Below are 22,948 nucleotides of genomic sequence, written 5' to 3'. Positions count from 1 at the left end.
CTCCTGAAGTTCTGGGCGAAGCAGAGAGGACAACGGTGCACCTAAAGCTTGTGGACACCATGCCCTGGCCTCTAGGTGGTGGAGGGCTGCTCTCTGTTCTCAGAGACTGGCTAAGCAAGTATGTTAAATTTCCTTTGTCACTAGGTGGCAGAATATAATTAAGATGTCTTTTTTTTTTTTCTTTCTCATAGCGTTGAAAGGTGTTTCTAGTTCCTTCTTAATGACCTCTTTCATTACTTTGCAGAATTTGCTAATGCCAGTTAGGGCTGAAGGAATGAAATAAAATTTCTTCTGCAAACATGTCCTGTACCCAATGGCACCCCTCTCCAGTACTCTTACCTGGAAAATCCCATGGATGGAGGAGCCTGGTAGGCTGCAATCCATGGACACGACTGAGCGACTTCACTTTCACTTTTCACTCTCTTGCATTGGAGAAGGAAATGGCAACCCACTCCAGTGTTCTTGCCTGGAGAATCCCAGGGATGGGGGAGCCTGGCGGGCTGCTGTCTATGGGGTCGCACAGAGTCGGACACGACTGAAGAGACTTAGCAGCAGCAGGAGCAGCAGGAGGAAGGAATTTAGTTTTTCATTTAATTGGTTTGTGTCTTAAAGGGAAGTATCCTTATAAAGTGCATTCCCTTCCTAAAGTCTATCATTTGGACAATCCAGGCTTCTTGTTTTACAAATAACTGTTATTTAAAAAAAACCTTAATATTATTTAAAGAATGACTTTATTTATTTTTTTGTTTTTGTGCTAGGGTCTTCATTGCTGCACGGGCTTTTCTTTCTTCTTTCTTCTTTCTTTCTTCTTTTCAGAGAGCCAGCTCTAGGCACATGGGCTTTAATAGTTGTGGCAGGTGGACTCAGTAGTGGGGGCTCCCAGGCTCTAGAACATAGGCTCAGTAGTTGTGGTTCAGAGGCTTAGTTGCTCCATGGCATGTGGAATCTTCCTGGACCAGGAATGGAACCTGCCTCTCTTGCATTGCCAGGTGGATTCTTCACCACTGAGTCACCAGGGAAGCCCTTGGTATTTTTTTGAAACAAACTGCAGACATTGTTTCACATCACTTCCACCTGTTCCAAATGACTGTATCTAAAATAACAACTAGTGGGAATTCTTTTTGTGGTCCAGTGGTCAGGACTTTGTACTTTCCTTGCCAGGACCCAGATTCGGTCTCTGGTCGGGGTACTAAGATCCTGCAAGCCAAGTGGCTTGGGGAGGAAAAAAAGTGCAGTTTCGATGATTAACACAATCAAGTAATTAAATATTCCTGTGGCTCATAGTTTCAGTATATGCACAGTTATCCACAGAAGCCTGGTTTTGCAGGGGTGGGAGTGGTCTGACTGCTGTCTGTGAAATCTGGGATTTATTCTGCTGGGGAGAATACATCCTTGACTCAATTCCTGAATCTTCATTCAACCCTCAGATAAATGTATACAAAGAGGTTTTTTTTGTTTTTGTTTGTTTTGTCTTATCAGAGTGTATAATTGCTTTACACTCTTGGTCAGTTTCTGCTGCTGCTTCTGCTAAGTCGCTTCAGTCGTGTCCGACTCTGTGCGACCCCATAGACGGCAGCCCACCAGGCTCCCCTGTCCCTGGGATTCTCCAGGCAAGAACACTGGAGTGGGTTGCCATTTCCTTCTCCAATGCATAAAAGTGACAAGTGAAAGTGAAGTTGCTCAGTCGTGTCCGACTCTTCGCGACCCCATGGACCGCAGCCTACCAGGCTCCTCCATCCATGGGATTTTCCAGGCAAGAGTTCTGCTATACAGCAAAGTGAATCAGCCACATGTATTCAGATGTCCTCTCTTTTTTGTATTTCCTTTCCATTTAAGGTCACCACAGAGCACCGGGTTCCCTGTACTGTATGCAAAGAGTTTAAATGAACAGAAAGCGACAGACCAAATGTGTGGTCAGCATATACAAATTGAGAATCTTTCACATGTCCTCTGCCCTCTTTTCAGTCACCAGAGTCTTCAGCTGAATCTCTTGTGGTTGGAAGTACTCCCTTCTAGGCCTCAGTCTTGTGCTCTGTTCTCTGCTCTTCCAGGATTGGTTTCATCCTTCATCTCTTTCTCGGTTGGAGGTTCACCTTCTTCATTTACCCTTGATTAGCACTGGCCCAAAGTACCCCTTTTACCTCTTTGCCTTCGTTGAGTTAGCTATACCTTTTCTGCAAGGGTTGCTGTATTTTCCTCTCTTCTCACTTCCTCTTCAGATTCCCATTTTTACATGAAGGCCCCTGTTAATTCTCCTTTCCAGAGTGCTAATACCATGAAGTTGACTGGTCGGCCTGTCCTCTTTCTTCTCTTTTTCTGACTTTCAGTTCCCCTTGAGCTGAGTGTGTGCCACACATCAGGGACTGTACTATGTACTGGGGCTACAAGAATGAAAGAAATAGAATCTTGCCTTAGAAGATCTCGGAGCTTGGCGGGGTCTAGGTGACCAGGGTAATGGAGCATAGATGAGGGCAGTGCAACATGATATGTGTCAGAAAAAATGTAGACACAGGTGATACAGGAGCATGGAAGAGGGGTGGGCTTACTGCATTTGGAAGAGGGTCTGAAAAGTTTTGCTCAGGTGAGCATTTTCTTTCTGTTTTTGTATTTTAATTTTGGATCAGGTTATACATTCATATAGTTCAAATATATATGCATATATTTTAAAATAAATTGGTATGTAGATGTGGATATATATATATCTCCCTGAGACCCTGTTACTCTTCTGTCCAGCCCCATGCTATCCAAAAGTAACTATGGCTATTAGTTTCTTGCGTGTCCTTTCAGAATTTTGAATGCATATACAAGCAAACAGTTTTTTTCTTTCTCCCCTTTTTTTTACACCAAAGGTAGAATATTATATTTACTTGTCTGAACTTTGGCTTTTAAAATTAATATTCTTGTTTAGTGATTAATAAAGTGAACTCTGGAATCAGAATGCCAACATTCAAATCCCCATTGTATAATTTACTAGCTGTGTGAACTTGGCAAATTTCTTAATGTTTCATTGCTTTAGTTTATACATCTATATCTGAGGTTTTCAAAATCTGGCAAATTTATCATATATTAAACTTTATCAGAAACTTTAAGCACATACATATGCAACTTTATCATATACTACATCTCATATGGCCATTGTGTTTTGTTCTATTGGTCTATTCATGTACCAGTGACACAGTGTTTTAACTATTGAAGTTTTACAATATGTTTACAATTTAGTAGAGCTAGTCTCTGCTTGACAATTGAAGGAAGACTGGAATCCCCCAGGCAGAGATAATGACGGCAGCAATGATGACTAACAGTACAAACTCTTACCACTACCACCAACGTTTTTACTTTATGCCTACTGTGTGCAAGTAGGCACATTCCTAATTTTACTCTTTTTTTTTTTTTTTTTACTATACTTGTTTTCCCTTTGCTCTGAATTTTTTTACTTATTTTAAACTAACTTAGTTGATTGTAGGTTACTTTTTTAAAACCACTTTCAATCCTTTTGGAAACAAGGAGAGGCATAAGTAGAAAAAGATCCAGGAACTGTATTAGGTGCTTTGTATAAGTCCCTAATTCTTAAAACAACTCTACAAGGTAGAATTATTATCCTCTTTTTACAGTGGAGAGGTCAAGTAATTTTCTCCAGTTTATATAGCAAGTAAATGTAGGTTCAGAATTCATACCAGGATTTGTTGGTGTTATAGTCTGTGGTTCTTGGTGCTTCTTAAACCATACTGGATGGGGTTCTTTATCAGGTCCTTAGAAGGATAGCAGAAAGAATAACTGAGAAAGAAACTGGACCCATAATAGGGAACAATGTTATACATTTTCCTAATGGCTAATGTACATATATAACTACAGACTGTGTAATACTACAGGCTATGTAAAATGATCACTGCCATGTGATTTTGGTGTTAACCCATTAATTCACCAAACATAAATAGGGTCTACCATGTCAGGCCCTGTACTAGGTGCTAGGGGTATGGTAGCAAGTGGGATCTGGTTTCTGGCCCTTACCTCTTCCTGTGGGAGTTAGCTAACAGGTCTTCCTGGTCTGGACCCTTGACATCTGTTGCACTCTGAGGAGTATCTAATCTGTTTCTTCATCCCATGCTGGTTTATGCCTGACTTTTTTGCTTCAAAGCTGATAATTCATTTGTGATTAACTAGTAGCAGCTTCTTGGAGTGTTGTTTTAAAGATAATGGGTCTGTATCTATAATCAGTGGCAGAGTGTAGTGATTAGTTCTGCTTGCGATGGGGGCAGGAGGGAGAATGAAGGCAAACAAGCCATGTATTTTTCTTACCTGAACTAGTTGTCCAGAACGATTCATTTTTCTCTGCAGTTGTTATAAATGACACCAACTGTGTTTTATTGCTTGAATTCACCATTTCTCAAACTGCTGTATAATCTCTTTTCCTCCTGGGAAGTCCTGGAGTAAAGAAATCCATTTAACTTGATTGAGACATAAGTTTCTCAAACATATTTTTTTGTAAAGGAATATTGTATCTTCTTCATTGCTAATTGCACAATCCATACCAGTGCTGGATGTATCTCTTTGTCCTTGTCCACTATCACTGCCCATGAGTGCCTTTGATTTCCTGATGTTATTGTAGTGACTTCTGTTGGGAAGGAAAAGTCCTGGATTGAATGTTACTGCATTCTATGCAAACCGTTTATTCAATATTTTCTTCTTCTGTCTTGCTATCTAAAATTCCTCTTGCTGCCATACTGGAAATGGTCACTGGTTGTGTGTCTGCAGTTTTACTGTTTAACTTTTTCAGCAACACACACAAATGAGTCCTCACATTTCTGAGGTAGCTCTGTTCACTCTGTTTGTTGGTTGAATGTGTTAGTCACTCAGTCATGTCTGACTCTTTGCCACCCTGTGGACTGTAGTTGGCCAGGCTTCTCTGTCTGTGGAATTCCCCACACAGAAATACTAGTGTGGGTTGCAATTTCTTTCTCCAGGAGATCTTCCTGACCCAGAGATTGAACCTAGTCTCCCACATTGCAGGCAGATTCTTTACCATCTGAACCACTTGGGACACCCATGTTTGTTGGTTGAAAGCCATGCTAATTAATGGAAAACTTCCTCTAAGAAGTTAATCCTCAGATGGATGTTGCCTTATGAGAAATTCATTTGAATTGCTGAACAGGTTTCTCTCTGTCCACTTGTGGTTACCTCTCTGGCCAGGGAGGGTATGGAGATGGTGGTAGTTGTGCTATAGAATGGTATAGTCATGCAAAGAGTATTGCTTTTGGAGTCACTCACTCTATGTAAAGTTCTGGTAACATTGCTTCATTGCTATGTAAACTTAAGCCAATCACTTAAACTCTGAATGTCAGTTGACTTATCAATGATGATTATAATAATAATTCTGATCTTCCTTCTTTAGGGAGTTGTCGAGAGGACTAAATGGGATGATATATAGAAAGTAATTTTGCAAAAATAAGTTGTTATTATTAGATGTCTGGGTTTACATTTTCCCTGCTGGTTTTCCCACTGCTCTTGTGTTAACCAGATACATTATGTGAAATACAGTCTTTCTTGTGGCGTTTCCAGGTGTGCTTTATATGAAAAACTCGTGGATGAAACTCCTGATGTAAGTCCAACTTAGTTTTGGTGGTAGAGTTTGTCTTGTTTTTTCTTTCACCACTTCCTTTGTTAATCATTATTTATAAATTTTAAGCATAGTGTTGACCCTAATTCATAAATTATGCCACAGTGTTAATGACTTTTAGCAAGTTTGTGGAAAGAAGGAATAAAGAGATGTGCTTCTGTCCTACAAAACTTAAAAAAAATTTTAGTTGAATAATTACTTCAAATAGCTGAGTCTCTGGAAGAAATGAGAATATAAGAACAGAAAGGTAGAGTGTTAGAATTATTTATTTGGCAGAAGGTTAAGGGTCTATACTCTGTACCTTAACGTAGGTGAAGATGTGAAGAGTTATGAGGAGAAATACTGTTGCATACTTGGAGAAGGAAATGGCAACCCACTCCAGTATTCTTGTCTGGAGAATTCCATGGACAGAGGAGCCTGGTGGGCTACAGTCCATGGGGTGGCAAAGAATCGGACATGTCTGAGTGATTAACACACACACACACACACACCCCATTGCACACTATAGGGCTTTTTGCCATCTCACTGGCTGTGTGTCACTCACTTCTTTTTTTTACCCCTATCATTTTCTCTTTCCTTTCTGGAACAAGTATCGCATTCTTTCACTAGTGACCTGCAGGATGTTTACACTCAGACCCCCTCCTAAGAAAGTCATATTGCTCAACTCCAGCAAGTGGGTCAGCAGACAGCTGCCCACTGTCGGCAGGGTCTGCTTCAGCAGCAGGACGACACCTTACCTGAGGCTACATCCTCCCTAGAGTGACCCACATCCAGTGACTGAGTGAGGTGGAAGTATAACGGCTGTGCTATTTCAGCCTCATGTGAGACACTAATGGGCACCACTCACTCCAGAGCTCCCAGTCTGGTTAGCTGGGGCTTTGCTGGGCCTGCATCACAGTTCAGGTTCTTCCTCTGCCAAGTTCTGCTTCTTCCTCCTTCCTTTCACAGATATTGATCCCTAACAGTTACCTTAAAAATTGTTTAGTTTTGTTACTGTATAATTTATGTATTGTAATAGTCATTCTTTAAAAGTGTTCTACTCAGTGGTTTTTAGTATATTCACAAAGTTGTGCAACTATTGTTACTATCTAATTACAGAACATTTTCATGATCCTCAAAAGAAACTCCATACATGTTAGCAGTCACTCCATATTACCTCCTTCCCCAGCCTCTGGCAACTCTTTGTACTTTCTGCCTATATAGATTTATCTGTTATAGATTTTTTTCATATAAAAGTGAAGTCACTCAGTCGTGTCTGACTCTTTGCAACGCCATGGACTGTAGCCTCACAGGCTCCTCTGTCCATGGGATTTTCCAGGCGAGAGTACTGGAGTGGGTTGCCATTTCCTTCTCCAGGGGATCTTCCTGACCCAGGGATTGAACCCGGGTCTCCCACATTGTAGGCAGATGCTTTACTGTCTGAGCCACCAGGGAAGACATGGAATCATGTAATATATGGCCTTTTGTGACTGGCTTCTTTTCACTTGGCATAATGGTTTCAAGGTTATCTGTGTTATACCATGTATCAGTACTTTATTCCTTTTTATGGGTGAATAATATTCCACAATGTAGTTTATAGATCTACTATGATTTATTCATCAATTGATGTATATGGGATTGTCCTAATAAATATCTTGGGCCTCAAACTCTGTATCAGCATCTACTTCTGAAGAGCATAACCCTCAAACTATCCTCACTGGGGGCCCCTAGGACCTCAACTTCTGCACCAGTGGGGGTTATAAAGAAATTCTTCCAGGAATGGTGCATGCATGCCAAGTCATTTCAGTCACGTCTGACTCTTTGTGATCCTATCTACTATAGCCTGCCAGGCTCCTCTGTCCATGGGATCTCCAGGCAAGAATACTGGAGTGGGTTCCCATGCCCTCCTCCATGGGATCTTCTCAACCCAGGGATCAAACCTGCATCTCTTATGTCTCCTGCATTGGCAAGTGGGTTCTTTACCACTAACGCCACCTGGGAAGCCATCCCAATAAAGGTGGTTCTTCCCAAAGAAAAATTTTAGCACCAGATACCAAGATAATTAAAAGTTCTCCATCTTATTATAATAAGTACTGTAGGCCAAGTTGTTGGCTACTTAATCTTAGAGTAGGTGTGTTTGGGGAAGAGGTTAAGTGTGGTTGAAATCTGGTGAGAAAAGGAAAAGATAGAAGGGCCAGGTGAGAAGTGGGGCCAGCTGGACCAGTAGGGGCCACACTGTGAATGGCATTTATGCCATGATCAGATGTTTGGACCCTGCCTATAGTGGTGGAGACTCGTGGAAGGCAAGAGAGGTGAGATCAGGTATGCTTTCCCTTCATTTGTGGATTATGAACAGTAGGCAGCTCATCTATCTTAAAAGGCATTGTGAGTTGGCTAAAATTTGAGTAGCAGAAGTTGCTAGAGTTTAAGAGATGAATTGTAGGTTGAAGAAGGAGTTAGAATGACTGTCGCATTCTGGGGAAGATGCATATGAGACTCCAGGAAAAGTGGAAAAGAAGCATGGAAAGAGACAGTGTAGCATGTTGGAAAGAATATGGACTTGAAGTCTGATACACCTGGATTTTTATTCCTCTTTCATCCTTTATTAGCTCTGTGACTTCTGACAGGTTACCTAACTTCATCTTTTAGAGGAGGCAAATAATCCCTACCTCTGAGCATTTGGTTGTGAATTTGAAGTGATGTAGCCTATATATCCTGGCGTGCTGCGATTCATGGGGTCGCAAAGAGTCAGACACGACTGAGCGACTGAACTGAATTGAACTGAACTGAGCCTATATATCACTTCTTGGCCTTTTGGCTAAGATCAAGTGTAGGATCTGTTCTTATCAGTTTAATATCTGATACGTCCTCTATCTGAGCACAATAAGTATTAATGGGCTTCCTTGGTGGCTTAGACGGTAAAGCGTCTGCCTGCAATGTGGGAGACCTGGGTTCGATTCCTGGGTCGGGAAGATCCCCTGGAGAAGGAAATGGCAATCCACTCCAGCACTCTTGCTTGGAAAATCCTGTGGACGGAGGAGTCTGATAGGCTATAGTCCATGGGGTCACAAAGAGTCGGACACGACTGAGCGACTTCACTTTCACTTTTCAGCCTATATATAATGGAGAAGGTGATGGCACCCCACTCCAGTACTTTTGCCTGGAAAATCCCATGGATGGAGGAGCCTGGTAGGCTGCAGGCCATGGAGTCTCGAAGAGTCGGACACGACTGAGCGACTTCACTTTCACTTTTCACTTTCACGCATTGGAGAAGGAAATGGCAACCCACTCCAGTGTTCTTGCCTGGAGAATCCCAGGAACGGGGCAGCCTGGTGGGCTGCTGTGTAGGGGGTTGCACAGAGTTGGACATGACTGAAGTGACTTAGCAGCAGCAGCAGCCTGTATAAGATAACCAGCTCTTCTAAACTCACTTGCCCTGTCCTCCTAACCCGGCAAGATGTGAGAGGCAGGACCCAGGACCTAGGATGGAGGTGAAGAGTCCAGTCACCATGTAACCAGGGGCAGAGGATAGTGATGGTTAGGGGACCTGGGGACCAAGGAGTAGGAAATGGAAATGAGAGGAGGCCCAGACCCCAGGTAACTGTAGGGCTGGATCCAGGCAGAAGCACATCTGCAAGGATAACATTTCTCTGGAGCTTTGTCCTTTTTAAAGGCTCAGAACAACCTCTCCCTGACCCACCAGCTCAGGCCTCTCTGCAACTTCAAATGGTGGCCGCTGGGGTCCATTTGGATGGGGGATCTTGCCACACCTCACAATTTTAGACCTCTTATAGCTGGATGAAGTGAGGACAAAGGCTACATTTGGCAGGTGCAACTGCCTGGTGCTAAAGAGTTTCTATCAGCTATCTTCTTCTTTCCTTTCTTGCTTACCTTTTCTCAAACTCTTTCACTGACACATGTCTTGATTTTTAAAATAGTTATTTTGCATCTGCTAATTTTCACTTCCAAGTGATGTATAGTTGGGATCCGTGACCTCTGAAGCTCCTTGCTATCCCGTGATGCTGGGACTGAAAATCAGGCAGAGTTCAGCAGCTGCTTACTGAGCTGTCTTGGACACTTGCCATCTCAGAAGTTAATCTCATCCATCTCAGAGTCTGTCACTTAGCTGTGTGGCGATACTACCAGCCTCTGAAAACACTGCAATGGTACAGAAAACTGTGTATTTGACCCCTTGGGGAATCACTCATCTTCTGTGTGGAGACACTGCCAAGCTCTAGAAACCTGAAAGTGCTACAGAACTTGTGTATTTGATGTGTTGGGGTTCACTCACTGGCACTTCCGAATTCAAGGGTATAGAGATAATTGAGTATGTAATAAGGAGCTGGCATCTCCTTACATCAAGTACTTTCTTTCATTTATGCTTAACCAGAAATTGTGAGTATGTGGTTGCCTTGTGTTCACTTACTTGGTTAACATTTGCCAGGGACCTCTGAATACCCTGAAATTTATGAAATTCTGATTTTTTTTTTTTTTTGTGGACCAACGATGGTATAATTTTGCATGATTTGACCTAACACGTGACAGGAACTATGCCAGAAGCTGGAGATAAAAAGAGATGAAGCACAAATTTTGGCCAGAAGGAGCTTACAGAATCCAGGGAGGAGGTGGACACAATAGTTGGAGCATAAGTGACACAGGCTGTATTACAGAGGTGTACAAAGGGTAGTGTGTGTTATACCCCAAAGGGAAAGAGGAAAGGAAACCCTCTGAACCGGTCTCCTGGGCTTTGGTATAGGGACTAAGTTTTTTTGGTGAAATTTCAAAATTGAACAGCCTTGCTAGGAATGCACAGTGTGGTGGCTTTGTATGGTTTAACTTAAGGTCTAACCACTGTAATAAATCCTATTCTGTATCACTCATCCTCACGCTGCTTCTCTGATCATCCCCTAACTAATGTACCCCGTAAGTCTCAGTTCACCTTGTATTTGATTGATTACTGTTCTTTATTTGGTGTTCACTTAAGTAGCAAAGAATAATGTGTTTGCAAATGTCTGCATCTATGAAGATGGCCCCTTGGGTTGAATCAGAGGCTAACTACCACATCCGAGCTCCTCACTCAGCAAGTCATGTCTTCAACTCCTGCAATATGTTCAATTCAAAGCAGTACCATCTACAGATCTCCTATTAGGATCTAGGTACTGTTTTAGGAGGTTTGCTTACATTAATTCACGAGCTCAATCTGAGGTAGGTACAAGGGTTATCCCACTGTATGGCTTGAGAAACTGAGGCACAAAGTAATTAAGTAACCAGTACTCCATATGGTTTCTGAATGAAAGAGAAACTGCTTACATCTCATTTTTCCAGCTTTTCATTTGGAAATGGAGATCTTGATCTGCATTCCTTTAACTGCTGGCTCTCTCCTCTGCTTTCCCCCATCAGAGGCTGAGTTCCCTAAACCAGACACAGGACTCTGAGTGTTCAAAGGTTCCCAGATAGAAAAGCTTAAACCTGAATGCATCCCTTGGGGAGGGTCTTCCTGGACCTGCTGCCTTCCTCAGTTAGCACTGTAGGAGTCCAGCTGCTGCCAGAAGTGGTCAGGGGGAGGGAGTGGTTCTAGCTTTTAGAAAATAAAACAGAATTTAGTAGCTGAGCCTTGAGAGGAGAGAGAACAGGGAAGATACAGGGCTAAACAGTCTCATGTTCAAGGGCTTCCACGGTCTGTCTCCAGTTTGCCTTCCAGATTATGTCCACCCCTAACCCCCAGAAACAACAAATGACTCCTGGTGAATGAATGAACATGTTGCTGTCTTCTGTGCCTCTGTTTGCTGTGCCCTCTGGTGACTCACTCCTACTGACTTCAAGACTGAGCTAAAAGTCACCCTCTGAGATATCTTCCTTTAGGCTAGTGCATGGTCTCACTTGGAGACCTTGTGGAATTGCAGATCTTAATTCAGTAGGTTTGAGGTGGGACCTAGACTGCGTTTCTAGTAAGTTCTGGGGAATAGAGATCTGTGGACCACATACTGGTCTGTGGAACACATTTTGAGTAGCAAGGCTCTAGATCTCTTTTTTTTTTTTTTTATGGGGGGACTTAAATCTGTAAAAGTTATTATAAGGGAAACAAGATGTTTTGCAATGACTCAAGCTAATTTGGCATTGGTTATTGTTCTGGTAGATATTTAGGGTGGCCAAGTGTCCTGGTTTGCCTAGTATTCTGGTGTTTCCTGGGACATGGGGCTTTCAATGTCCTGGACAAAACAGATTTTCAGAGCTCTAATAGTTTCAGGTGAGTGGGACTATAAATCATCTTCCTTACAACCTCTACACCAGCTGAGGTCTTTGATAAAATTCTGCTAAAGTTACAAATGTTTATTAGCCAGACAGTAAAAGAACAGTCCTGTAACTCACTCTTGAGGCTTTGGGGGCCCATTCTCTGCCTTTGGCACTGTAAACAGCACTAGCATGATCGGTTCTCTTTAAGGTGAACATAAGGATTTTATAATGATGGAGCCAGCCAACTTTGGAGTAGGTTCAAGTGACTGTCCTCTATGGAAAGAGACACAGGACAAAAGGAACACTAGACCTCAGGCACAAAACCCAAAATGTTAGACTGCTTGAATTTGTATATTTTATTCAAGCATGAGCAATGGGCTTAATTCTGCACCCAGTAAGGAGCCCTGAGGGTTTTAGAGCTTCTTCAGGGGTATTAGGTTCAGCCAGAGAAATCAACTCTGTGCCTCTCTCAGACTTAATTAGATTAAGGTTTTGTTGGTCTTTTTGCCTGGTCTTTTTGATATTTTGCCTGGAAGGTGAGTGAAAGTTCATTTCAAGAAAGGACTACCATTCAAAGTAATTTTATTCCACATTGCAGTATATCCCAGATAAAACCCCCTTGAGATTCCTGTATTCTTGTTCAACATCAGGAAGAAAGAGGGGCACAAAATTGGTTTCTCTGGGCTCTGAGGAGCACACAAAATAGCAAGACCCCTCCCAGGGTTCAGAGAAGCCAAATCATGTGGGGTCCAAGGGCTGCTTTGAAGTTGCTTCAAGCTTTTTTTCCTGAAGATCTCTTTCTGATTGAGCCTTAGTCTCTTAAAAACATTTAGAAGAATCACTTCTATTTGTATTCCTGGAAAAAAGGAGAGAGAAGGAGAAAAACTATATCTTTGCCTCTAGGCCTTTCAGAAGAAACCAGCTGGGGGACAGGAGGCTGGGCTGCTGAGATGGAAGTTCTGTGAACAGATTTTTCAGAGCAAGTGCTAGTGTTAGTGAAGCTTTCATCCTCCCTGTGGATTTGTACGCCAACCTCTAATACCCATTCAGCAAAGCAACTTCACCTTTCACCTACTTTCTTTGTTTTCCAGCTGTTTGGTGTGTGCTCTGTGTGCACATGTGAGCAATTCTTGATGATATTGTTTACTTATACCATTTTTTCCTGAACAGAGAAAGAAAAGACATCCTCACTGAGGATGTAAAAGTTAGGATACTAAGGGGGTATGAATATGTTAGTGTAGGAAGTGACCCCAAGGGGATCCAGATTATGGCCCACAGTTGGATGGCAGCCCTGACTTCACACAAAGATCCTTCATTTTGTAGATGGTGAAACTGAAACTTGCAGAGGGGAAATAGCTTATGTTGAGGCTGGAAAATAAGTGGATCTGAAAGATTTTTTTAATGCTCAAAATTGATGGAGTCTTGGGGTTGAAAGGGATCTTAATTTCATCTGCAACTTCAAGTAGATGCCTGAATTCTGGTGTCTGAGTCCTTGTAAAGTAGCCCTATGGCCAGTGCTGGCCTCACTGAGTAATGGGGTGATCATTACTGTTACAAAAGTGGGCCGCCTTTTGATAATTTCGTTGGGTATAGGATATTTTGACAAGACCATGTTTTGAGCTCTCTTTCTGAATACATTAATTTCAGTTAGAATTATATCAATATTGATGAATTTTCATTGAGAAGGTATTTCTTGGAGCAAACTTCATTTAACTTTGATCAGTTCATTGTAGGACACCTAAAAATCTTTCATTTCCACAACGGATGAAGCCTCTCCTAAATATAACTCTATTATTTGGGACAGAATATCTTGTAACTAAGAGTTCTGTAGAACAAATTTAGGAAATGTTGATCTGAGCAGTGGAATGAAATTCTAAAAAAGATACATGTAAATTTCAGGTTTTTGAATCAGATAATATTTTAAATATAATAGAGGAATTTATCACTGAAAAGCAACCAATGGAAAACATATTGCTAAGTGAGAAGAACCATATTTGTATAACACATATCAATTTTAATTAATACATATTATAAGTCATTTGGAAGTATGTATATAAATGTCTTAATGCTTATTTTGTACATGAAGTTTTGGGAGACTTTCATTTTTTATTTTGCTTGTCTATATTTTCTAAATTTCTAAATTGAATAGTACTCTAACAAAAAAAAGTCTCAAAATATCCAATGATAAATCCTTTAGAACGATGAAGGATGCTTTTGGTAGGGAGAATAAGCATCATCCCCTCTTTTATCTTCTTTGTAGCTCAGGGAGAATCTCATCTTCTCTGAGAGACATGTAGCTAAACTATTGTTTTCCTTCTTAAAAAAAAGTTATTTATTTGTTTATTTATATATTTTGGCTGTGCTGGGACTTTGTTATTGCACAAACTTTCTCTAGTTGTGGAGAGTGGGAGCTACTCTCTAGTTGTGGTGTGAGGGCTCCTCATTGCAGGGGCTTCTCTGTGGCAGAGCACACGCTCTAGGGTGCATGGGCTCCAGTAGCTGCAGCTTGTGGGCTCGAGAGCGCCAGTTCAGTCGTTGCGGTGCATAGGGTTAGTTGCTCTGTGGAATGTAGGATCTTCCTGGACTTTCAGGGATCAAACTGGCGTCCCTTGCATTGCAAGGCAGATTCTTAACCACTGGACCACCAGGAAAGCCCCTTCCTTCTTTTCCTGTCAAAAACTACCATGATACCTGCCTGCATGTGAAGTCTAATCTCCTCTGCCTTATTGTTAAGACCCTGTATAATCTCTCAGATTCACCTAATTTGGTCCCATTTTATAAATTTAAATTTTTATTTTATTTTGCAGTATAGTTGACTTACAATGTTGCATTAGTTTCAGGTATACAACTGATTCAGTTATACACATACATGTATCCATTCTTTTTCAGATTCTTTTCCCATGTGGGTGTTTATAGAATAATGAGAGTTTCCTGTGCTATACAGTAGGTTCTTGTTGATGATCTATTTTATATGTAGGAATGTATATGTGTTAGTCCCAAACTCTTACTTTATCCCTCCCCTCAATATTTCCCTTTCCTTAACCATAAATTTGTTTTCAAAGTCTGTAAATCTGTCTCTGCTTTGCAGATACATTCATTTGTATCTTTTTTTTAGATTCCATGTATAAGTGATACCATATGATATTTGTCTTTGTCTGATTTACTTAGTGTGATAATCTCTAGGTCCATCCATGTTGTTGCAGATGGCATTATGCTCCCATTCTTTTTTTTTTTTTTTCTTGTTCGGTATGTTTATTATTGTCTTTACCTGAAAAATCCAGATAGAAGATTGTGGTTTGGTTTATTAATTCCTGGGCTTCTCTTGTGGCTCAGCTGGTAAAGAATCCGCCTGCAATGTGGGAGATCTGGGTTCGATCCCTGGGTTGGGAAGATCCCCTGGAGAAGGAAAAGGCTACCCACTCCAGTCTTCTGGCCTGGAGAATTCCATGGACTGTACAGTCCATGGGGTTGCAAAGAGTCGGACATGACCGAGCAACTTTCACTTTCACTTTATTAACTCCCAGCAGCCCATTCCTGAGTTCTAAGGAAGCTTGCCTTCTTCTGAGCTACCTGATCTTTCTTCTGAGCAAGTGACATTTTGGGCTGATTCCACTTCTTCTTTTTAACTTCTTTCTTAGGCTTCTTCTCATACACTGGATTCTCTCATACTGCAGCATGAGCTTTTTTATACATCTCCTCTATCATGTATGGAGTTATGTTGTTCTTTATGAATGGAGAGAATTGTTTCTTGTAAGCATCCTCATCTTCTTCAATCAGATAACACATGTAATCTGCAGCATTCTGCCCCATGATGTGCTTTCGGTGTACCTCAGCACTGAATTCTTTGTTTTCTGAATCATAACTAGGGAACCATTTGGTAGTGTGAGGGATAGACAAACCTTCATTGCCAGCTCCCTTCAGGGCCCCAGAAACTATTCTCAGTAGTGGTCCTGGCAAGTCCTGCATCGAAGTAACAGGTGAAGGCACCAGGTTGACTATCAACGCTTTCCACATTGTATTCTTCTCCAGTCACCTCAACTTGGAAATTTTGTAAATTTTGTCCATACCAAACCTATTCAGAAGCCTTTAGGTCAGCAGCAGGCCAGTACAGTGTGCCACAGCATAATTTGTCAGGCCAACCTTCGCACCATACTCTGGGAGTTCGTGAGCATAAACTGCACGAACTGTTATATGTCCTTCTATACAGGCATAAGCAGTCTGACAAATGATATCTCTGTTTGTTACATGAATGATCATTCTGTAATTGGATGTGTTGTACTTATTTTTATCTTGGATTACCAATCGTTTCTGAGGATAGTAGTCAGTTTTGCCCTCTTGCCATCTGAATTTTACTCGGTATCTCTTGAAGTCAGCCGTGTTCTGGAAAACTTTAACCCCATACTGTAGAACAGAACCCCAACTCTGCAGCTTGCCACAGAGCTCTATGGTCCCATTCTTACAAGACTCACTCCAGTCAAGTTCATTTCTTGTCTGCAGGCCTCTGGACCTAAGCTCTTTTCTGCTTCATTGTCATTATTTTTTCTAGATTAGAATGTCCTTTCTATCTCTCTAAATTCTAGCCATTTGTTTTATAAGACCCCACACTGATTTTTCCCTTTTCTGACTTCTGGTGGCAGTTCTAGTCTATACTGTACTATACAACATTCGCGGATGTGTTATGCTTTTCTAGGCTCAGCCCTTGATGCTGGATGGCAGTGGCTAACTTATCTTGCTGGCTGGAGGGTCTGAATACTTTGAAGACGTACTGATAGTGAAGAAATAGCCAAGAATGATGCAGTGAGTTGGAATCCAGAGAAACAGACCAAGTAGACCTCAGTTGCAGTGGCTGAGAAACACTAGAGCAAGTAGAGGGGCATGCAGTGTGGATAAGCATAGACTGATTCTCTTATTCCAGTTGAGAGTATCCTAAAGAATGGCTCTGGTTAGCTCTCCCAGGGTCAAGAGCTTCATCCCTAACTAACCAAATGTGTTGGGGAAGACAAGGCCATGTAGGAATTTGCCATATGGATGGGGTGGGGTGAATAGTTCCTCTGAGGAAGGGTTTTGGCCAAACATGGATGGCCTATGGATATCTAATATATTAAAAGCACAGCAGTGATTGTCCACTGGGAATGTCCAGTATAGGCGTGTGGGTCAGTATGCTGGAAATCAGGAAGGAAGAACTATGGTGTAGCATACCACCCTTCCTATTGTTAGAACAGAGTCAACAAGTCTTTATTGAGACTCCCTGGGGACTTGATAATTGTTGGACTAGCCTTCAACTCTGTACACTGTCATTTTTTTTTTCCCGTTACATTAACCCTAGGACCTGCGACTCCATTTAGACACCCAACAGCCTTGACATTTCTCCGCTCTGCAAGGAACCACTGACAACTTGCACTGTTATCTTGGTCTTAATGACTGCTAAGTCACTTCATTTCCCAGAGGGAGACTGTGAAATCATCAACAGTGTCAGGTCACTGGCAGCCTTAAGCTCTGGATGGAATGTTTCCAGGAAGAAATGCGAGTGAGAAAAGGAGCTGGACACTTGCTTTTAGAGGAAGACTGTTAGCTCATCCTGGGAAGGTCAGCTGGATGGTGGCAGAATATAGAAGTATTAGCATTAAATGCTTAACTCTGGACCGGTCTTCCCCAGCACTAGGGGGCACCAAAGTCAGCAACTTCCTGATTCTTAAGGCTGGTAGCATGTCAGCTGTTAGGAAATAAGATGAGGGACAAAGCTGTGAGGTAGGGAAGATGGCATGGAATGAAGACCCTGGCATGTCTAGGTCCCTTTTGTCCATCTCTACTTGCTCTGTTCTGGCTTCTGCTGGTTGATCTGGGCTCTCCAGCTGCCTACCTGCCACCGTACCCCTAATTCTTATAGCTGCTGGGTTTTTGACCCACTACTTCTTTCAGAATTTATGCCTTTGCTTCATTTGTTTGGCATGTGGATATTTGTTGGACTCTGCAGTGCTCCTTTGAACCTTGTCTTTTTGTGACATATTATGGAGGTGGTTTATCCAGGTGACCCAAGACAGCGCAAGCTCTGCATCCTACATCCTGGCACCTGGCTCTAAGCTTATTAGTACAGCTTCCAAATATACTGGGTGGAGTTTCTTTTCTTGCTGGGCCTCCACAGTGCTGTAAAGGACTTAATCCTCCACAGTGCTGTATTAGCATTGCCTGTTAACTCATGACTGCATCCCCTCTAGCCCAAGTCAAACGCATCTCTGTACCCTTGGCTTCTGTCACAAAGCCTGGCACAGAGCGGCATTAACCATGACTGTGAAGTGATTGGAAAATGCTCACTGCCACCTCTGAGTGTGGCCTGGATTTTTCCTCCAAAAGTATGACTTGCTTTTCCCTGTCTGTCTGTCCTTGGGTTCAGATGCAACTAATCACCACACTCCTCTTCCCCCTTTCCACCTACTCTCTTTGCTTTTCCTACCAGTCTATCTGAGAGAGAGTGCAGTGTGGTGGTTAAGAACATAGATCCTAAAAAGGATTTTCTGGTTTTAAATCCTGGTTTTATTACTTATGAGCTGTGCAACTGTTAGCAAGTTACTTTGCCTGTCTGTACCTCAGTTTCTTCCTCTGTAAAGTGGGAATAATAAGAATAGGACCAACCTCACAGGGCTGTTGAGAACATTAAATGTGTTACAATGAACAGTGTACTTGGAATAGGATTTGGTACACAGCAGGCATTCTAGAAGTGTTAGCTGTTGTTACTGTTCTCTATCTTCACTGCTCAACCAAAAGTAAAGGTCATCTGACTTTGTTTCCTCTTGACTTCTTGGGCTTACCTACCTTCTTCTTGCACTCAACTTGTGTGCCTCAGTCTCATTCTCTGGTCCACTTAGCTGAATATTTACAAATATTTACTGATTTCTTATAAGCTAACACTGGGTTGTAGCCCAGGAGATATCTAGACTCATTCCTTTTAAGCACCACCTCCTCTACTCATGGTTCTTTCCTTGGTCAAGTCCTGATTCAGACCTTGGTCTTTTAATGGCTGACTGTGGGGGCTGTGAAAAAGTAAGATTTATCTCTGCTGCTAGACAAAAATTTGACAAAGTTTTTTGGTAATGGGCTGGACAGTAAATTTTTTTTTTGATAGAAGTATAGTTAATTTACAGTGTTGTATTATTAATAGTTTCAGTATATGGCAAAGTAATTCAGAAACATTTATGTATATGTATATATGTATTTTTCATATTCTTTCCCATTATAATTTGTTATAAGATATTGAATATAATTTTCTGTGCTTTGCTTGTTGTTTATCTATTTTATGTATAGTGGTGTTGCTGCTGCTGCTGCTGCTAAGTCGCTTCAGTCATGTCCGACTCTGTGCGACCCCATAGACGGCAGTCCACCAGGCTCCCCTATCCCTGGGATTCTCTAGACAAGAATACTGGAGTGGGTTGCCATTTCCTTCTCCAATGCATGAAAGTGAAAAGTCAAAGTGAAGTCGGTCAGTCGTGTCCGACTCTTCACGACCCCATGGACTGCAGCCTACCCGGCTCCTCCATCCATGGAATTTTCCAGGCAAGAGGTATAGTGGTGTATATCTGTTAATTTCAATCTCCTAATTTATCCCTTCTTCCCTTTCCCCTTTGGTAACCATAAATTTGTCTGTGAGTCTGTTTCTGAGAAGGAAATGGCAATCCACTCCAGTATTCTTGCCTGGAGAATCCCATGGACGGAGGAACCTGGTGGGCTACAGTCCGTGGGGTCGCAAAGAGTCGGACACGACTGAATGACTTCACTTCACTTCATCACTTTCTTAAAGATTCCATAGATAAGTGATATCACTTGATATCTGTCTTTCTTTGTCTGACAATTCACTTAGTATGATAATCTCTAATTCCATTTATTAATATGTTTATTTGTGTGTGTATCACATCTTCTTTATCCATTCATCTGTTGATGGACATTTAGGTTTCTTCTGTGTCTTGGCTGTAGTGCTGCAGTGGTTGTTGGGGTACATGTATCTTTTTGAATTAGGGAATTAGAGTTTTCTCTGGATATGTGCCCAGGAGTGGAATTGCTAGGTCATATGGTAATTCTAAATTTTTAAAGCAACCTCCATACTGTTTTCCATAGCAGCTGCATGAATTTACATTCCTACCAACAGTGTGGGAGGGTTTCCTTTTCTCTCTACCCTCTCTAGCATTTATTATGGTCATCATTCTGACTGGTGTGAGGGGATGCCTCATTGCAGTTTTGATGTGCATTTCTCTAATAATTAGCAATAATGAGTGTCTTTTTATGTGCCTGTTGGCTATCTCTATGTCTTCTTCAGATAATTGTCTATGTAGGTCTTCTGCCCAGTCTTTGATTGTGTTGTTTGTTTTTTTGGTATTGAGTTGTATGAGCAGTTTGTCTATTTTAGAAATTAAGCCCTTGTTGCTTACATTGTTTGCAAATAAATTCTCTAGTCTTTAGGTTGTCTTTTCATTTTGTTTATGGTTTCCTTTGCTGTGAAAAAGTTTATAAGTTTGGTTAGATCCTATTTGTTTATTTTTTGCTTTTATTTCTATAATTTTAGGAGACTGACCTAAGAAAGCATAAATATGGTTCATGCCAGAGAGTGTTTCGCCTATGTTCTTTTCTAGGAGTTTTATGGTATCATGTCTTATATTTAATTGTTTAAGCTATTTTGAGTTTATTCTGGTGTGTTGTGTTGAGGGTGTGTTCTAACTTCAATGATTTACATGAAACTGTCCAGCTTTTCCAACACCACTTGCTGAAGAGACTGTCTTTTCTCCATTTTATATTCTTACCTCTTTTGTTGAAGATTAACTGACCATAGGTGGGTGGGTTTATTTCTGGGCTCTTTATTCTGTTCCATTGATCCATATGCCTGTTTTTGTGCCAATACCACAATGTTTTGATTAGCTTTGTAGTATTGTCTGGAGGGTTATGCCTCCAGCTTCGTAGATATTTTAGGCTTTGCAGGTCACACAGGGTCTCTGTCTTATCTCCTCTTCTTCCTCTTCCTTCTTTCAGTTCAGTTCAGTTCAGTTCAGTCGCTCAGTCATGTCCGACTCCTTGTGACCCCATGAATCGCAACACACCAGGCCTCCCTGTCCATCACCAACTCCCGGAGTTCACTCAGACTCATGTCCATTGAGTCAGTGATGCCATCCAGCCATCTCATCCTCTGTCGTCCCCTTCTCCTCCTGCCCGCAATCCCTCCCAGCATCAGAGTCTTTTCCAATGAGTCAACTCTTCGCATGAGGTGGCCAAAGTACTGGAATTTCAGCTTTAGCATCATTCCTTCCAAAGAAATCCCACTCCTAACTTGAAGGCTGTATTAAATGAGTTTACAAGCCACATTTGATCATCAATAAGTCCCATGAGGGCAGGAACAATCTGTCTCATTACCCTGATGGTCTAATGCTACCCAGGCACATGATAAGCCTTTGATTAGTACTTGTTGAATAAATGAATAAACAATAAATGAGTTCAAACAAGCCTCTGGCTTCCAAAGTTAAGAGACAGAATTTCTGTGTAAGTTCTACAGTGAATAGGAGAACCCCAGGGAAGCGTTTTATTAAGTTGACTCCTTACTCTGTCTGCAGTTGTCAAAGGGTACAGGAGCTTTCCATGGAGTCTGCCTTAGCCTAAGTACCTACCTGCAATTCCACTGCCATCTTCTAGTTGAGAACCGAGCCTCCCTGTAGCCTTGGTTCCATACTAGCAGTGTGCTGGTAAATATTTAACAACCAGCTACCCAAAAAACAAGCAAACGATCCCTGATTTATAGTATTTGCCAATTTCCATGGTGTCAATACTTCCACCATGGCCAATTTCATGCTATGAAATGAAGCCACTAAACTTGAAGCTGGGAAGAGAGATGCCATTAAACCATGCTCCCTGCCCTGCTCACCTCTGCAGTCCTAAGCACCATATGCCTCCTTGGAGAGTAATTGAAAGAAACGTTAGCTCTCACAATCTCTGCCTTTAGGATTGGGCTCTTCTCTGTGTTTTGGTGGATGGGTACCATTATCTTGCCTTCCCAGACTTCCTGGATTTTGGCCTTTGCCTGCTTTGATCCCCAGGCCCTAGTGCTTATTGACCTCCTGACTCCCTGTTTCTTGCAGAACACAGATGGCTGGACTCTTCCTGATCCACCCTAGCTTCCTGGATGTCAGGTTTCTGATGTGTTTCCGAGCACAGAGACACACAGCCACTCTACCTCCTGCAGGGTCTTCTGGTTTCCAGGCTGTGATGAGCTTTGACCACTCACTTCCAATTCTCACAGCACACCTCTCTTGACTGCTGGGAGGTAAACTCTCATCCTGCTGATTGGGAACTCAGTTCCCAGCTCATTTCTTCTTGCTCTGTCTTGGCTTCTATTTAATTAGTACCATCTGCTTCTAAATCTGTATATAATTTTCATCTTTATTGATTCACACAAAAATAATTACTGGGTGCATTTTTTGTGTACCATGCTATGTCTAGGCACCCAGGATACCTCAGTGAACAAAACAAGTAGGATTCTCTGTCCTTGAGGGGCTTATAATAAAGTATGAGGAAGCTCATACTAAACAATAGGAGTAATAAATCATATATTACAAAAGAAGGTGATAAGTAGGATGGAAAAAGTAGGGAAAGATGTGTTGACAGTGCTGATAGGAGGCACATGGTTAGAGTGGTCTCTTTGAGAAGGTAACATTCAAGTAAAGCCTTACAACACATTCTGTACTCTTATACACAACATCTACTCATCATCAACTCCTGCTCATACAGGTATGTGGCTCACTTTAGCCTGAGAATTTCCAGGATTTGTTTCTCACAGAGGGACTGTTTCCTGTAAGAGAGAAGGAGAAAGTATTGTGATTATATGCTTGGGCTTTGGTTTATGATTTTGAATCCCTGCTCTCTGGTCAATTAGGACAGCTATTGAGGTTTCCATAATCTATTGGACAATGAGTTTCTTGAGGGGAGGGACTGGATCTCTCTTGCTCACCCTATAGCCCCCATGCCTAGTAGAATCTGACCTCTGTCAGTGTTGCTTATTAGCCTTTTTGTCCTGGGAAAATTCCTTTCTGAGATTTCAATTCCTTATATGTAAAATTGGGATGTTAATAATGATAATATAAGTATCCACCT

The 22,948-nt window shown here is 41.7% G+C and overlaps 1 non-coding gene and 1 pseudogene across 1 annotated transcript; one reads left to right on the top strand and one right to left on the bottom strand.

Annotated features, from left to right (window-relative positions):
* The first annotated feature begins 8,391 nt into the window (after positions 1-8,391).
* Positions 8,392-8,590, top strand: LOC138081589 (U2 spliceosomal RNA). Its single transcript, XR_011145042.1, has one exon. It is a non-coding gene; the product is annotated as a U2 spliceosomal RNA (small nuclear RNA).
* Positions 8,591-15,340: 6,750 nt separating this feature from the next.
* Positions 15,341-22,948, bottom strand: part of LOC138080806 (large ribosomal subunit protein uL18 pseudogene) — a 62,270-nt pseudogene continuing 54,662 nt past the window's right edge.

Source organism: Capricornis sumatraensis, chromosome 6 (genome assembly GCF_032405125.1).
Source record: "Capricornis sumatraensis isolate serow.1 chromosome 6, serow.2, whole genome shotgun sequence".
In the NCBI taxonomy this organism is placed as follows: Eukaryota; Metazoa; Chordata; class Mammalia; order Artiodactyla; family Bovidae; genus Capricornis; species Capricornis sumatraensis.
The sequence above is the reverse complement of the archived record's forward strand: the minus strand, read 5'-3'. Positions and strand labels throughout refer to the sequence as shown.